The sequence below is a fragment of the Sapajus apella genome, unplaced genomic scaffold (genome assembly GCF_009761245.1).
Source record: "Sapajus apella isolate SASKATOON/1434 unplaced genomic scaffold, GSC_monkey_1.0 scaffold37, whole genome shotgun sequence".
Taxonomy (NCBI): Eukaryota; Metazoa; Chordata; class Mammalia; order Primates; family Cebidae; genus Sapajus; species Sapajus apella.
The window spans coordinates 472,067-484,068 of record NW_022436977.1 but is presented as its reverse complement, the minus strand read 5'-3'; the positions used below and the strand labels follow the sequence as shown (position 1 = coordinate 484,068).

General features: G+C 41.8%; 1 pseudogene; it reads left to right on the top strand.

Annotated features, from left to right (window-relative positions):
* Nucleotides 1-9,563: 9,563 nt before the first annotated feature.
* LOC116564582 lies at nt 9,564-10,625 on the top strand (annotated as a pseudogene).
* Nucleotides 10,626-12,002: the final 1,377 nt, after the last annotated feature.

Genomic DNA, 12,002 nt, shown 5'->3' with positions numbered 1-12,002 from the left:
GGGCAGGTACCTTTAAGTCTGCTGCCGCATAACTCATAAATGTCTTTTTTTCCCCCCTAAGGTACTCTGTCCCTGGGAATTAGGGCTTTATTTATAAGTTTCTGTCATGCTGTTGGCTTTTTTGAGGGCTGCCCTGCCCTGCCCTGCAGGCTCTGCTTGCAGAGCCATTGCTGAGCTGCTGTGGGCTCTGCCCAGGTGCTGTGTGAACTTCCCTGCAGTCCTGTTTATAGGGGTATAGTTAGAACTGTCTTGGCAATGGCTGCCCACCTCTGTAATGGCGGACTCTCTTTGTAATGGCGGACTGCCTCAGGAATGGCAGCCTGCCTCAGTAGTGGTGGACTGCCTTGGTAATGATGGACGCCCCTCCCCCATGGAGCTAGATCATTCCCGGTTCAACTCTGCTTGCCATAAAACTCTCAATCCAGAGCGTTTCAGATTGCTGTTTTTTGTGGGGGTGGGACTGGCCGAGCCTGAACACCTAGCTCCCTGCCTCAGACCCCTGGTGTTTTTTTTTCAGTTGAACAGGTTACTCTGTCTCCCAGGCGTTCCAGTCGCTTGTTGAAAGGGTGCCTGGACCTGTGTGATTTCCCGAGCGGTGACCTCCTGTGCTGGCTGAAACAGCTTCACTGGAGATTCATGGCGCTTTTTCACCTGGGAATCTCCCGGCCTGGCTCCCTATTTCAGTCCCCTTTTTATCAGTTGAATGGGCGACTCTGTCTCCCAGGAGCACCAATCGCCAGCTAAAACAGTGTCCAGATCCATGCATTTTGTGTGGAGACCCGCTGCGGCAGCCAAAACAGCAGCGCTGGTAACCCGTGGGGCTCCTTTGCCTGGGAATCTCCTGGTCTGCGGGCAATAAAAATCTGTCTGGAAATGTGGCATCCACTCACCCTCCGCGCTTTCACTGGGAGCTGCAAGCCTAAGCTGCTCCTAATCGGCCATCTTGGATAGATGTCTACATACACATTTTGTATGTATAGTAGTATCGTCAATATATTACTGCTAATATCACAGTGGGTGTACACAGTGGGTGTACACAATTTGCAGTGATATATTGAAGATATTATCAAACATCACTGTGTGTACACTCTTTGCAACATTATACATAATATCCTTGATATATTACTGCTAATATCACAGTGGGTGTACCTTCTTTGATATTATGCATAATATCTTCTAATATCACAATGGGTCGTATACCTTGTGATATGCTTAATATCTTCAATATATTACTAGTATTATCCCTGTTTGTGTACATCCTGTGATATTATGTTTAATATCTTTGATATATTACTGCTAATATCACAGTGTGTGTACACCCTGTGATAGTATGCATAATAACTTCAATATATTACTGCTAATTCATAGTGGGTATAAAACCTGTGTGTACACTCTTTGGCATTATTAATAATGGCCCCAGTATTACTACTAATATCACAGTGGTATACATGCTGTAATATTGTTCATAATATCTTCTATCTACTACTAATATCACAGTGGGTGTACACCCTATGGAAGTGTGTTAACACTAGATATAAATATTACCAATATTTTATTAACATTATAGCATTTTAACACCAGCTATCATAAACATCAGTTATTTTATTACTATCATAGTTTTTTCTTTTTGGGACGGAGTTTCACTCTTGTTACCCAGGCTGGAGTGCAATGGCGTGATCTCGGCTCACCGCAACCTCCGCCTCCTGGGTTCAGGCAATTCTCCTGCCTCAACCTCCTGAGTAGCTGTGATTACAGGCACGTGCCACCATGCCCAGCTGATTTTTTGTATTTTTAGTAGAGACAGGGTTTCACCATGTTGACCAGGATGGTCTCGATCTCTTGACCTCGTGATCCACCCGCCTCGGCCTCCCAAAGTGCTGGGATTACAGGCTTGAGCCACCGCGCCCGGCCTCGCTATCATAGTTTTTTTACACTGTTTACACTTGATTTTATAAATATATATATTTTATTAGTATAGTGTGTTATCAACAGATATTACGAATATATCTATTTTGTTTATACCATAGCATGTTAATGCTGTGTTAACACTTGTTACTATAAATATTATAAATATTTCATTAATATAGTGTGTAAACACTAGACATTTTAAATATAGGTATTTTATAAATATCAAACTGTTGACACCATGTGTGTACACAAATTATAAATATGGATGTTTTATTATTATCATAGTGTGCTAACACTGTGTATTAACATTAGATATGAATATAATAGACATACTATTAATATCAGAGTTTAACACTAGCTATTATAAATATCATTGATATTTTATTAATATCATAATGTGTTAACACTATCATAAATATTTTATGAGTGTCCTAGTGTATTAGATTTCATAAATATTATAGAAGTTTTATTAATATCAGTGTGTGAATGCTAGATATTATAAATATCAGAGATATTTTATTACTGTAATAGTGTGTTAACACTGTGTTAACAATAGATGTTAGAAATATTGTCAATAGATTTTTAATATCATAGTCTGTTATCACTAGATATTATAGATATATAGATATTTTAATATAGATATTATTAACATCATTATGTGTTAACACTAGATATTATAAATATCAGATATTTATTAATATCAGAGTGTATTAACACTAGATTTTATAAATATTGGAGATATTTTATTAATATAGTGTGTTAACTGTGTGTTCTAACACTAGATATTCTAATTTTCATTGATATTTCATGAATGTCATAGCGTGTTAACGTGTTGACGTTAGACATATAATTATCAAGAATATGTTTCTAATATCATAGGGTGTTAACACTAGATATTAGAAATATCACATTTTATTAATATCTTTGTATTTTAACACTAGATATTATAAATACGGATATTGTGTTAATATTCTAGTGTTAACAGTGTTGTAAACATTATGGATATTGTATTAATATTATAGTGTGTTAATACTTGATATAAATACGATATATTTTTTATACAGTTTTTTAAACACTAGCTATTATAAATATTAATAAATTATCAATATCATAATGTGTTAACACTATTGAATTAGATATTATAAATATGAACATTTTATTAATATCATAGTGTGTTAACACTGAATATTATAAATATGAATGTTTTATAATATAGTGTGTTAACACTACATATTATAAATATGGATATTTTATTAATATCTTAGTGTGTTAACCCTAGATATTGTAAATATTATGGATATTTTATTAATATCATAGTGTTTTAATACGGTGTGTTAACCCTGGATATTATACATAGCATGGATATATTATTAATATAGTGTGTTAACACTGGTTATTATAATGTCATGGATATTTCATTAATATTAACACTGGGTATTAGCACTAGATATTATAAATATCATGTATATTTTATTAATATCATAGTGTGTTCATGCTGTGTTAACACTACGTATTATAAATATCAAAGATATTTTGTTAATATCTTAGTGTGTTAACACTGTATATCATAAATATCTAGATATTTTATTAATATAATGTGTTAATACTAGATGTTATAAATATCTCTTTTTAATATTATAGTGTATCACTAGATATAAACATCACAGATATTTTATTAATAACTGTTTAACACTTTGTGGTAATACTAGATACTATAACTCTCATGGACATTTCATTAATATTAAACTGCAATAACTGTGTGTTAACAGGTATTACGAATATCATGGCTATTTTATTAATATCAGTGTTTAACATGATATAAATATTGATGTTTTATTAACGTCATAGTGTGTTAACACTAGATATTTTGAATATCATATTTTATTAATATGTTTGTTAACACTAGGTTTTACAAATATTGTAGTTATTTTGTTAATATCATAGTATATTAACACTAGATATTATAAATGTCATATATTTTATTAATATTATAGTGGGCTAACACTGTTTTAACTCTAGAGATTATAAATATCATAAACATTTTATTGATATCATAGTGTGTTAACACCAGATATTTTAAATATCATGGATATTTTATTAATATCATAGTGTGTTAACACTAGATATTGTAAGTATCATGGACATTTCATTAATATCATAGTGTTTAACACTAGAGAATGTAATAATCATGTATGTTTTAATATCACAGCACATTATCACTAGATATTATAAATGTCATTTTATTAATATCAGTGTGTTAATGCTAGATTTTTAAATACTATGGCTATTTCATTAATATCATAGTGTGTTAACACTAGATATTATAAATATCTTGAGTCCTTTTTAATATCATAGTGTGCTAACCAGCTTGGGCAACAAAGCAAGACCTCTTCTCTACAAAAATATTTTTCAAAATTTAATAAAATAAAATAAATGTAGCTAGGCATGGTGATGTGTACTTGTAGTCTTAGCTACGCAGGAGGTTGAGGAGGGCAGATCTCTTGAGGTCAGGAGTTTGAGGCCAGCTTGGGCAACATAGCAAGACTCCTCACTCTACAAAAAATTTTTAAAAAATAGCCAGGTATGGTGGCACTCAACTGTAGTACCAGCACTGGGGAGCTGAGGCAGGAAGATGGTGTGAGCCCAGGAGGTTGAGGCTGCAGTGAGCTTATTATAAATGCACAACTGCACTCCAGCCTGAGTGATGGAGCAGGCCCTTGTCTCACAATACAAATAGAAATACAAATAAAATAATGGAATCTCAAGTCAGAGCCTTTTGGCTCTGCAGCACTTGCAACTCTGGAGCTGTCCACTGGGGTTTTTATCACTGGAAATGAGGAGACGCCTGCCTAGTGTTGTTGCTTGACTAATCAGAGTTTTAAAAAATATATTAATCAGGCTGGGCATGGTGGCTTATGCCTGCAATCCCAACACTTTGGGAGAATGAGGCAGGTGGATTACCTGAGGTCCGGAGTTTGAGACCAGCTTTGCCAACATGGCAAAACATCATCTTTATTAAAAAAATACAAAAATTAGCCAGATATGGTGGTGGGCGCCTGTAATCCAAGCTACTTCAGAGGCTGAGGCAGGAGAATCATTTGAACCCAGGGGGCAGAGGTTGCAGTGAGCTGAGATTGCACTGCTTCACTCCAGCCTCAGTGAAAGAATGAAACTCTGTCTTAAAAAAAAAAGTATTATGTCAACATGTAATGGTTTTATTATTATTATTATTTAAGATGGAGTTTCACTCATGTTATCCAGACTGGAGTGCAATGGCACAATCTCAGCTCACTGCAACCTCCACCTCCCGGGTTTAAACAATTCTCCTGCTTCAGCCTCCTGAGTAGCTGGGAGTGTAGGTATACATGATGACACCTGGTTAATTTAAAAATTTTTTCATGGACATGGGGTCTCACTTTGTTGGTCAAGCTGGTGTCAAACTCTTGGCCTCAAGTGACGCTTCCACCGCCGCCTACCATCCTGAAAGTGTGATCCACCACAGCAAGCACTTGTTCAATTTTCTAAAAAAATAAAAATTTCTAAAGAAAGACTGGGGGATGATGGCAGGAAGATAAAAGTAAAAAAATGGAAGAATCAATTCTAATGATTTAATCCCACATATTCTTTTGACAGCAAGAAGAACTTTTAATAGACACATTTTTTTTTTTTTTACAAACAAAAGGCAAATAAACAATGTTGTAAAGGAACTTCAACACACACTATAATATTCCCACTTTTCTGACATCAGTTAGGGAGATTCTTCATGGTTTACTTATAGCTATCAGTATTTTGATCCTGTGATCATTTTTATCAACTTCCTCATTTGTTAACTTCTCTCCAAGGTATGTCATAACGTGACATACTGCTGCTGCACAAACATGGCCAGGGTCATCCTATTATACACGTAGAATGCTTCCCTAATTTCTTTTTTTTATGCTCTGTCTCTGTGTTTTGCATTTTTCTTACCTTTATCCTTAGAAACTCTAGAAAGTCAATTGTACTAATTTATCACCATTTGCTTCATTAATTTATATAGGGTCCAGCCTTACAGGGTTCTGTGAGCCGCTCCCGGCTGGCGTGGAGATAAAAATTTGTAGAAATAAAAGACACAAGAAACAGATACAGAGAAAAAGAGAATTTGGGCCCAGGGGTCCACTGCTACCCAAATCGCGGAGACCAGCTGTGGTTCGGAATGCCGGGACGCTCTCACTTTTATTGAGTTGCAATTCTGGGGGCTGGGTAGGTAGGGCATGGTGGAGACTGGGGGTAGGGTAGATAGGGTGTGGCAGTGATAGGGTCAAGTACATCATGTGTCATTCAGATAGGGGCTCTGGAATTTCTGGCACCTGAATTGAGGTAAGGAGCATAATGCATCACCACTTTTTCCATACTTATCAAGAAAAAACTAAAACATTTAAGATTTATATTACTATTACTGATTATCTTTTCTAAGACAAAAGGAACCAGGTGCGGAAGTAGAACATAAGAGTAGACATGGAATGTGACCACTGAAGCACAGCATCACCTAGAGACAGTTAAGCCCCCAGATGTCTGCAGGCCTACCTGACAGCTATCAGGCCTCACCACAAGAACTTCGAGAAGTGGAGTTTTCTCCTAACTTCCCCAGGAAGGAGATATCTTGGCCATTTTGGATATCTCCTTCCCTAGCTGGCTAAACAGTGGGTGCTTTCACAGCACTGGTGCCGCTGCACAGCCAAGGTGCCCTCCAGCAGCCCTTATGCAGGCATGACAGAGGGCTTAGAGCATCTTGCCTTAGTGTCATTTATTTCACAGTGTCACCCCAGGTTGACACTTCTGACTTGAGAGGCATTAGTAAAAGAATTAAGATCACCTATGAATAACTAAGATCAGATATGAATAACTAATAACTACTATGGTTATATTTCTAATTACTTTCTTCATTATTTATATGGAAATAGGCTAAGGCCTTTTGCTCCTGCCTCAGCGCTTATGGGATCTCACTACAAATTTATAATTTGCTTATGGCATTTTCCCCAACAGGCCTCATTAAAATTTCTAACCTTTTTTTTTTTTTTTTTCCTGAGACAGGGTCTTGCTCTGTTGTCCAGGCTAGAGTACAGTGGTGCTATCACAGCTGACTGCAGCCATGATCTCCCAGGTTCAAGCGATCCTCCCACCTCAGCTTCCCAAATGGCTCAGACTATAGGTGTTTGCCACTATGCCCAACCAATATTTGGACTTTTCCTGTTGCGTGGGTTCCAGAGGACTGACTGTGAAATGTGAGTATGCATGAATTTTGGTATATGCTGAGATGAGGGGTTGGAACTAATCCTCTCTTTATACTGAGGGATGACTGTTTATGTTTTTATAATTATGCTGTAGGGCACATATTGTTCCATATCCTTGAAAATGATAGTTTTAATGCCAAATAATTTTTAATTGAATGGAATAATAATAAAAGTACCAGCTGGCCAGGTGTGATGGCTCACACCAGTAATCACAACACTTTGGGAGGCTGAGGCAGGAGGATGGCCTGAGGCCAAAAGTCTGAGACAGGCCACAGTAACAAAGGAAGTCACCATCCCTATGGAAAAATACATGAATTAGCCTAGTGCGGTGGCATGTGCCGGTAGTCCTAGCTACTTGGGTCCAGGGAGGCTGAGACTACAGTGAGTCATAATCGGGCCTCTGCACTCCAGCCTGGGTGACAGAGTAAGACCCTTTCTCAAAACAACAAAAAACTAGCACTAACATTAACTGATATTTTCAGGTGCCTATAAATACCAGTTTAATTTCTTATAACTGTTTCTTATTTCATTTAATCACCTGTCTTAAATTACTCCTAGATTTTCACTGTTTTTGTAGATGACCTTTTGTTTAGATTGAATTGTCTCCCAAGGTATTTCCAGAAGTGAGATTACTGTGAGTCATGGTAAATGGACATTCTTATTGCTCTTGATATAAATTGACAGGGTTTTGGGTGCCTCCCAGCTATAATCCCAGCACTACAGCTAAGGAGGGAGGCTAAGGCAGGAGGATTGCTTGAGGCCAGCAGTATGGTGAGACACCATCTCTGTTATTTAAAAAAATTGCCAAGCTTTACCTTGGAAGGCTTACATACAATTTAAACACCCTCCATAGTATAAGAAAGTGCCCATTAGCTGGGTGCAGTGGCTCATGCCTGTAATCCTAGCACTTTGGGAGGCTGAGGTGGGTGGATCACCTGAGGTCAGGAGTTCAAAACCAGCCTGGCCAACATGGTGAAACCCCATCTTTAAAAAAAAAAAAAGAAAGGAAGTGCCCATTTCACTGTACCTTTGCCAGCATATGGTATTATAATACGTTATTTTAAAAGATTGTTTAAAATAGACAAAAGACCTCATGTTGCTTTATTTATTTGTCACATCTCAACATCTTTCCTTATCTTAGCTTATTAGCTCTGTTTCTTTTCTGTCTGTAAATGGTTGTCTTTTTTGTTTTGTTCTTTGAGACAGGGTCTTGCTCTGTCACCCAGGCTTGACTGTAGTGGTATAATCATAATTCACTGTAACCTTGACCTCCCAGGCTCAATCTACTCTCCGTCTTCAGCTTTCCCCACACCCAGCTAATTTTTTTCTTTTTTTGTATAGAGACAGGGTCTTGCTGTGTTGCCCAGGCAGGTCTCTAGCTTCTGGCCTCAAGCAATCCTCCTGTATTGGCTTGTTAAGTTGCTGGAATTTCAGGCATAAGCCACCATGCCTGACCTTGGCTAGTCCTATATATTCTCTAGAGTTCTCTTTACTTTGTGCTAGCCAATTTCTCATTATGCTGTTCCCCTGTTATAATGAGTAATTCTCTGTATTAAATTTTACCACTTTAAACTTTTGAGTGGTTTATGTCTCCTGACTGGACTCTGACTAATACAGTGTTGATGCTAGGAAGGGTCCCAGGAGATAGACCCATGCAGATGAGATTTGGGCATAGGTTTGGTTATCCAAGGGGCAGTGCTGAGCTCCTTACCAATGGAAAATGGGATGCTGGTGGTTTTCGAGAAGTGACCTTATAATGACTCAAGCTACAACTTACTGTTGATTGTGATCAAATGCCAGCTGAGGCACATGCTTTGGGAGCAAAGTGGTTACCGCACTTGACCAATATAATGACTGGCATGGAAAGGGTCCTTTTGGATGTACTTGAGCAGGGGTGCCCAACCCCTGAGCCATGGAGCTGTAGGGAGCCACGCAGCAGGAGGTGAGTGGTGTCTAGTGAGGGAAGCTTCATCTGTATTTACAGACATTCCCTGTTTCTCACATTCCCCCTGACCTCTCTGCCTTTTCTGAGATCAGCAGCAGCATTAGATTCTCTTAGGAGCACAAACCCTATTGCGAACCAGGCACGCGAGGGATCAAGGTTGTGTGGTCCCTGTGAGAATCTAATGCCTGATGATCTGTCACTTTCTCCCATCACACTCAGATGGGACCATCTAGTCGCAGGGAAACAAGCTTAACATGCCTACTAATTCTACATTACGGTGAGTTCTATAATTATTTCATTATATATTACAATATAATAATGGAAATAGTGTCCAATAAATGTAACCTGCTTGAATCTTTTGGCTCTGCTCCGGCCTGCCGGCAGCCTCTCCAGGCCCAGAACTTTTTCTAGTTGGCTAGAGGCCAAGCTCATGGCTCACAATGGTCTATTTAGGCCCATACCCTACCTCATGGTAGTCTTTGCAGATGAGGCTACTGCCTCACGGCAGCTTCCACAGGCCCAGGTTCATCATTACAATGGCCTCTTTAGGCCCAGCTCCTGTCTCCCAGCCTTCTCTCTAGGCCCAGAACTTTCTCAAGTCGAACTCACCAGGCCCAGCTCCTGCCTCTTATTGACCTCCCAAGGGCCAGCTTTTGCTTTACGATCACCTTCTAAGACCCAGCTCTTGTTTTTCAGTGGCCTCTTGAGGCCCAACTTTTGCCTGCCAGTGGCTCATGCAGGCCCAGCTCCTCCCTTACAATGGCCTCTTTAGTCCCAGCTCCTGCCTCTGGGTGGCTTATCTGGGCCCAAATTGTCCTAAGTCAGCCTCTCAAGGCCCAACTCTTCCTCTCAGCTGTGCCTAGAGGGCCAGTGCCTGCCTCACAACCACCTCTTTTGGCTCAGCTCCTGCCTAGCTCCTAGTAGCCTTTTTAGGCCCAAAACTGCCTCAAGTCAAGCTCTCCAGGCCCAAGTTCAGCCTCCCAATGGCTTGGACAGGCCCAGCTCCTGAGTGACAGTGGCCTCTCCAGCTCAGCTCTTGTCTGCCAGTGGACTCTCCAGGCCCAGATTTTGCCTCACGGAGGTCTTCCCTGAACAAGTTTCTACCTGCCTCCTGGCAGCCTCGACAGGCCCAGGTCCTGACTCACACTAACCTCATTAGGCCCAGCTCATGGTGGCCTCTGCAGGCCCAGCTCCTGCCCCCGACACACTCTCCAGGCTGGAATCTTCCTGAAGTCGGCCACCCCAGGCTGAGCACTTGCCTCACCCTGGGGTCTTTAGGCCCAGCTTATGCCTCTTGGCAGCCTCCCCAGGCAAAGCTACTGCATGCTGGCAGCCTCTCCAGGCCCAGCTGCTGGCTCCCATCTGCCTCTACAGGCCTAACCTCTGCCTCACAGCAGACTTTTCATGCCCAGCATCTGCCTCATCATGGGCCCACCAAGCCAAGCTCCTGCTTTTTGGCAGCCTCTACATGCCCAGTTCCTGCCACCCAATGGCCTCTTTAGGCTAAGCTTATGCCTCACAGGGGCCGTTCCAGACCTAGCTTTTGCTTCATGGCCAGGTTGCTTTCTATCCCCTGGCAGCCTGGATAGGCCCAGGTCCTGCCACACACTGGCCTCTCTATGCAAAGCTTATGCCTCACAATAGCATCTCCAGTTGCAGCTTTTGTCCCAGAATGGTGTTTCCAGGCCAAAAACTTCCTCAAGTCAGCCTCTCTAGGCCCACCTACTTCCTCCTGGTGGCCTCTTAACACCCAAATCCTTCTCAAGTTGGCCTCTCCTGGCCCAGATCCTGCCTCCCATTGGCCTCTAAAAACCCAGCCTCTGCCTCATGATGGCATCTCGTGACCCAACTGTATGTCTTAGCTGACTATACAGCACACCTGGTGCCTCATAAAAACCTCTTTTGGCCCAGCTCCAGCCCATTTGCTATCAACCACTATAGGCCCAAACCGTCCTTAAGTTCACCTCTCCAGGCCCAACATCTATCTCTCAGTGGCATGTAAAGGCCCAGCTTTAGCTTGAGAACACCCTCTGCAGAACCCACACTTTACTTCTCAAAGCCTTTTGGAAGCCTCTCTGGATGGACACAGCTCATGCCTCTTGCGGCCTCTCCAGGCCCAGGTGCTGCCTCCTGGCATCCAGTTCGGGCCCTGCTCTACCTACTGGCTACATCGACAGGCCTACCTCCTGCCTCACAAGAAACTCTGTAGACTCAACTCCTGCCCAGCTCCTGGCGGCCTTCGTAGGTCTGAAAGTTTCTCAAGTCAACCTCTCCAGGCCCACCCAGCTCATGCCTCATGGTGGCCTCTCCAGGCTCAGCTCCTGCCCTCTGACAGCATCTCCAAGGCCCCAAACTTCCTGAAATCACTTCTTTTGACCCAGCTCCAGTCTCCTCCCGGTGGCCACAGCAGGCCCAAATGGCCTTGCAGTCGGCCTCTCCAGACCCAGCTTCTGCCCTCCCGGTGGCCTCTCTGGGCACAAATCTTCCTGATGCAGGCCCCTCCAGGGCCAGCTCCTGCCTCCCAGTGGCCTCCTTCGGCCCAGCTCCTGCCTCCCGGCCTCTCCAGGCTTGGCCTCAGCCTCCCTTATGGTGGCCTCCCCAAGCCCAGCTCTTCTTCCTCACTGGGTCTACAGGCTCAACTCTTGCTTTGCAGCAACCATGTTTGTCCCTGCTCCTGCCCAGCTCCCAGAACCCTCTGTAGACTTTAGTTTTGTTCAAGGCAGACTTTCAAGGCCTTCCTTTGGCCTACTGGTGGCCCAGACAGACCCAGCTCCTGCCTGACCACATCCTCTTCAGCTCAGCTGTTCCCTATATGGGCCTTTTCTGGCCTTGTTACTACCTGTTTTTCAGCCATTTTGGCAGGCCTTTCATTTGCCTCA